Source organism: Habropoda laboriosa, unplaced genomic scaffold (assembly GCF_001263275.1).
Source record: "Habropoda laboriosa isolate 0110345459 unplaced genomic scaffold, ASM126327v1 scaffold440, whole genome shotgun sequence".
Classification (NCBI taxonomy): Eukaryota; Metazoa; Arthropoda; class Insecta; order Hymenoptera; family Apidae; genus Habropoda; species Habropoda laboriosa.
Window position 1 is genome coordinate 49768 of NW_017100710.1, and position 6954 is coordinate 56721.

Here is a 6954-nt window from a genome sequence, read left to right on the forward strand (position 1 = left end):
AATGTTGACGAATCGACAAAAATTTTAATATAATATAATATTTTATATAATAATTAAGTATTTCAATATTTTAATATATCTCACTAGAATCTTTTCTGGTCGAAAATGCATTTAGCTGAAAGGAACCACTTTTTGAGAAAAAAATGTCATTCTCTGTAATTCATTTAGTAAAATCAGATGAAGAGAAAATTTTTCAGAAATGACGATCGCGTATCTTTTTCTCCCATATTGTTGCATATTTCTCCACTTCCATTCGGCAATGATTTCACCTATTTCAGTAGGAAAATTGCAATGCCTCGTGCAACGCAAATTTGTCATCGTAGAAAAAATGAACGGTCAACATTTTCCGTAAAGATATGGAAACCATAATTCAACCACGTAAAACAATTTACACGTACCCTTTGTCATTCGACATTTTCTTATCGAAAAATTAAAAGGAAAGAAATTTGTTTTTTCAAAAATTACATTTTTCATTCCGAAAGCAACACACAGAAAAACGACCGAGAAACACGTACGAAACATTTCTACCAAGTATCTCCAACGACACCCAAGAAAAAGGCACCTAAAGTTGGCAAACACGACATTAGCAAGATACGCCTTTCTAACCCCTTTTAATTCTGCCAGAGATTGATCCACGTGATCTTACTACGAAAGTAACAGAGAGACAGAGTGATTCAGTACGAAAGCGAGTACGTAATATCCTACTTAAATCCCCCAGCCTCGATCAATACGCAAACTCCATTGTTCATATAACCATCTAAAAATAGTCTCGAAAACATAGCTTCCAGTCGTTATATGGAAGGATATAACATTTAAATGCCGCGATGAACGACAAGTGCAGGCAAGTCCTTCCACAGGACCGTGGGATGAATATATCCTGCTAGCTGTCATATATGCCCGCGTCTACACGTACTTGAGAGCGTAATACTTTTTCGTCGATACCGATCAGAAGCGTTTTAAGAGTGCGCCTTCTCTTCGACGGAACCTTGAAGCGCTCGGTGAACGTTGCACTTGGAACACAATCGTGTGTTATACCTCGTGTTCGCTCAGCGTCATCGGTATTTCTCGTCGTTTTTTCACCTGGAATTACTCTATCGACCCTCCTCCTCCCACCTTACCTATACTCCTCTCCCTCTCCATCCTTCAGCTTCGTTTGTTCTCCCTCGACGCGTTAATTGCACTCCGCGACAACTCGTTCGCGATTAATTCGCGGTGACGTCAAACGCGACATCGTGACGACTAACATTGACCTTTCGCTCCTGCCGAACGTGCTCGCTGACGATTTTACACACGATTCTGTGTAACGTGGGTGTAAGTCGGTTGAGTAATTCTTGTTTCAGAGATTCGTGGAATTTTGGGGAAAAGATTGTGTAGTTCTGTGCTTCTTTGCTGTCTACGGAGATTGCGGTGCAAAATTGCAAAGGCTATTGGCGCCTATGGGCGCTCTGAAAATTTGTACGTATCGTGCTATTGGAGCCTTTTGGCGCACTTCTATATCAATTCAAGCTCTGCACTCTTCCACGTTAATTCAGTGAAACAAATTTTAAAATGACACGGCTAAAGAAGAAAGTTTGCGGCCGTTGTGGAATATTTGAATTTGCCACGCGCGTTGTGTACTAAAATTTGCCGTAGCCAAAGGGTTAGTAAACGTAGGTAATTGTAAATAAGCGTCTACCTAAACATTTCCAAAAAGGTTTCTTTTTTACAGAGAAGGCAAAAATACTTCGAGTTTTTTAAATGGAACCGTGTAATTTTTTTTAAATCGTATTCTAAGGATACATCAAGATTGTAGAAAATGTGATACTTTTAATCGAGGAATGCTAGATTTACTGTAGTGTAAGTAGAGACGTGACTTTGCTATGAAAGAAATGTATTTTCGAAATTGTAAATCAAAGGGTTAATAAAAGCAAAGATTCCGGTAATTTTGGAGAAGAATGATATAAAATGATGGAAGTTGCAATGCAAAAAATCGTGTTAATCGTTTGTGAACAAAAGTTCCACGAAAATCCCTAATTCCAACGAACAATCCCTTTAAAACACTCAACGCCCTTGATCGTTCATTCGCACACCATAATTACCAATTACGTGTGACTAACCGCGCATCATTTTTCGCACGGATGGAACAATAGCAAAGAAGAAGAAAAGAAAAGGAACGAGAGAAATCTCCATAAACGTCGAAATAAACGCAGTCTCTGTTATCGTGGCTGACGAGGATTCAGAGGTTGTTCGCGCTGTCTCGGACACCCGGTATAGCCTAGGCGTGCACGCGCGTATGCACGTTGCCACGAGAGTGACCGTAGGCATGCATCTGCAGTGAATGCATCGTTGCACTTGACGCGCGTGATACGCGATTCCGCGGTGCACAGAGTCGTCGCGGGTTCATGGCGGTACGTTGTTCCACTGACAGAAGCCCCCCCTCCTCCTTCTCTCGCCCCTCGTGCCACCGTCAGCCACCTCCTCCGCCACCCTCTCGCCGCCACCGCCGCGCTCAGGCCATCGCGAAGCCACCGCCGTTTGCCTCTCTCGTCCTCCGCTTCCCTTAATCCCCTCCTCCATCACTGCCGCCTCTTCCACTAGTTTTTCCGACCGACAACCAATTTAATGGCAATTTCGAATTTCCAGCGCCGCGATTTCGAAATGGGGTAATTACCAGCCGCTGGAGAATTGGTCCTATTTGTTTCTTTTTTAAGAAATTGCGAGATAGAGGGGTGGTTTTGTTACAAAGTGACGAGTTTTTCTTTTCTCTTGTTTAAAAGGAAAGGTGAGAGTTTAAGTTTGCTTCAGATTTAGTAAGTGTCTTAATAGCGATGAACGAGAGTGTAGATACAGTGGATCTCGATCGCTGATCTAGCCTAACGCTTCGGGAGGCCGCAATTTGGCCGATGTGTGTCGCGAGTACGTTAGAACGGTGTTGGTCGGGGTCACGGAAGTCCACAGGCCGATATCCTACATTGTCCTAAATATAGGTGAGGGACACACCGTCGTCGCAAATGGATCGTCCCGAGACGGTGTGTCATTGTTCACCGGCTTCACGGGGAGCGAGCATGCTCGCGCGCACCAGATAGTGAGCATATCTGCGAATCGCCGGCCCTCTCCCTCACTCTTCCATCTTACTGTCTCTCCTCTCTCTCTCTGTCTCTCCTTCTTCTCTGAGTCTCTCCTATTTCTCACAGTCTCCCTGTGTATCTCCTCTCTCTCGTTATTTTCCTGCGTCTCTCTCCCCCCTCATTGTCTCTTCCTCTCCTCTTCACTCTGTGCCTCCTTCTCTCTCTTTTTCTCGAGCTTTTCTCTCTATTTCAAGCTTTGGCACGTGCCCCTTCGTCTACGTGCTTTTTACGCCACGCTGCTCTACGTACGTGACTAGAGCCATGCAGACACCCCCGATAGTGATTTCAGATAGAGTATGATTCCGATATGATTTACGACTCGCAAGTCTGTTGCTCGGTTAAACGACTCCTCTTTCGGATTCTTGCGTCGATTCGCGGACTGGTTCCCTTCCGACCTGACGAATACCAACCAAATTTTTAGTTCTATCACTTGTGGGAGTTCTACGATAGAAGTGTCACTATTCCGAGAAAGAACGGGTACGAATGTTTCCAACGGGATAAATGTAAATTTTTAACGAACGTTTGATAACATTGTTCCGCACAACTTGCTTCAAATTTCGATTTTTAACAGTGGTAAATTTGTTTAAAATAAGTATATGATAATAAAATGATTTTTATCGGTGTGTCAGACTTTCACGGAAGAGGGCTGTGTCTATTCTTTGTCCAAAATCAATTGCTCAAGGCTACCTCTTCGGTTCCCAATGACGTCATAAGAGACTTCCTTTACTACACGTTTAAGCCGCATGCCGTGGTTATTTTTGTACAATTTAAGGTCACAAACTGATAAAATTTCCAGAAAAATTCACAGAAATACTCACTTAAAAAAAAAACAATAATAAATTTATTTGCAATAAAATCTCTAACAATATAAACGCACCCCAATAACCACCAAAAGCAATAAAATTATATTTTTTTAATTCTTAGAAAACTAAACAGTCTCCTTAATCATCATTTCAAGTTTCAAACCCATCCCCTAAGTACACCATTACAAAGAAAAGGTAAAAATGAAATCTAACCTCGTAATCTCGTCATTTTCATATCTCACGTCCTAACGCAGACTTCAAAAGGCAATCCGCGAAGCTTACAATAAAACGTGCTTACCTCTCGGCTGACAATTGCAAATGAGACAATAGAATATTCATAGGGGGTTGCGATCAGATATCCTCGAGTCTCGATCATCGATGACGATACACGTGTCGCTGAACAAGTTGTCGACACCGACAAGGCAAAAGGGGGATAGCGAGAAGAAGAAAAAAAAGCTGTCCGTCGCGTCGATCTGAATCAGCCGCTAATGAAATCGGGAGGTTGGAACGCACGTGAAAAAAAAAAAGGGGAAAAAAAAACACGGCTGTCTCGTTTTATCGACAGATTATCGCATGGCGCCCGGCCGCGTGATTGCGCTATAAGTCATTTGATTCACAGTCCAGTGAGTAGAGACCGCGCATGAATAGAGCGCGTATGCAAATCGAGACTATGTGGGTTATTACATGGAACGCCGAATATCCTTGAATTTACACCTATCCAGACACAAACTTCGCCTCTGTTCTGTGGGAACACGCTCGATAGAAGAAGAAATCGATCATCTCTCTCGCGTCTAGCGTAAACGAAGCACCTTGTACCTCTTTTCTCATTCTGCGCCGAGTTTCCTTCCATGCAAAAGTACGCCTCGACCCTCATACGATATGATTCGTTATTGATAGATTCTTTTTCTTTTTTTCTTCTTTTTTTTTCGTTTCACCGGTGACTTCAGATGGTTCGATGTCGGTTGAGTTGTTCGACGACGTTCAGCGAGGACATTTAGTTTATCGAAATTGTTGGTCGACGAAGGAAACAAATATTTCGTTCGATAATGAAAGTGACAAGTAACGAGAATTGTTGATAATCTGACAGTTTGACTCGGTTCGATACTTCAGAGAAAGTGACGATCGATCTTGAAGTGTCTATCCTTAGACAAATGGTAGGTTGAGGTCATTACTTCTCGAACAACATGTGCAAGTTACTATTATTAAACCGCTGTCAACATATTGACAGCTAGTGTGTCGGATGTCAATGGTATATAACTGAGGGTACCGTTCTAACGCCGGTGACACGTACCAATATAGCCTAAAGATGTAAGAATTCTGATTCTTAGAAAAGAATAAATTTTACCACGTAGGATGCGGTATTGAAAACGGATATACGAAACCATTGATTTGTAAGTAAAATGTTGCATAGAATGGAAAATTTAGATACATCGCCGTTATAAATGAATAAATAATTCGGTATGTATTGTAATCATCGATAATATATTTACAATTTAACCTAAAAATTTTAATAAAAATACCCTAAACAAATTTATACGTACATACGTAATCTTTCCACTTTTTACCAACATAACCTCTAAATCTTCTTAAAAATCACCCGAATAAATTTACCACGGTCACTAATGAGATATTTTCTTACATTATTTTCATAATGAACCAACGACACTTGGAATCAAACGGATTTCTTCCATCGGTCTGAGTGTCCTGTACATCCCCCGGTAACATAACCTCCAAACTTTATTAAAAACTACTTAAACAGAAATATAATAGAATTATCAACGAAATACTTACATACGTCATTATTCTAATTGCATTTTCCTTCCTCAGACTAACCTCCAAATTTTATAGGAGAAATTCACTAGCTTTTCCCCAGACTAACCTCCAAATTCCATACAAAAAATTCAGTAGTTCTTCCTCAGACTAACCTCCAAATTTGATCAAAAAGTTACTCGAATTCATACCAAAACCACACATCACCATCCTAATTGCCTTTTCTTTCCTCAAACTAACCTCGAAATTTGATAAAAACTTATTCAACCAAATTCACACCAAGACCATCAAAAAACCATTTCCTTCTCCCCCAGCCATCTCTCCTTCTCTTACCAACCTAACCAAACTCCAACCAAAATGTTACCACGGAAATCCCCGAAAAAGCTGAAACTCTCTTGCAACTTCTACCACGCATTTCAAAGTCATCCGATTCCCCCGAGGCAAGCGTCGCGATACGTCAATCCCCGAAAACCCCGTGCAGAGGATCCGAGATGGGGGGCAGGGGTGGCAAGTGGAGCATGGTGGCTGTGTAAATCGGCGCTCGAGTGGCCGAGGAGAGGCCCCTCGGATACCTGGATGACCTAGAGGCCGGCACAGAGTAGACAACGTATCGGATTTCCGAGGCTGCACACGCCGGCCTCCCACGTTCTGGAGACGTAACCCAACCTAACCTAGAAACGACTAGACGAAAAGCGTACTCGCCGCGGAGAGACCGAGGGTACGACCTCGCCGGGCCGTCGGCCTGGCACACGGTGACCTCCCTCAATCTAGGGCGCTGCAACCGTGCTCTGACGTCATGCTCGCTCGCTCGCTCACTCACTCACTCACTCATTCGCTTGGTGGAGTGTTCGCGAGCGCGCGACCAAGCCACCGTTCGTTCGTTCGTTCGTTCGTTCGTTCGTTCGCTTACTCAACCGGTCGAGTCAACCTGTGCATTCAGCCGCGCGCAACTCGCATGCTTTCTCGGCTGTCGCGCGGCCCTGGAGTCGATTAAAGATGCAAGGGGTGGATTATGGACAAACCATGCTTAGCTTCGATTAATGGACGACGCACAGTACCGTTCGCTGTTTGACGGGATGATTTCAAGGATGTTGACTTTGGAAGGTCGTTCAAGTAGATAGTGCTGGTAATCCAAATGAAATTGTTCGAGGTTCGTGAAGGTTGCTTAGTTAAAGATCAAAGGAAGGGTATATAGGGATTGCTTCTTCGTCTATCTTTGCCACGACGGAACCACGGGGGTTTTTAAGTACGTGGATTTATATGAAACGTAGCTT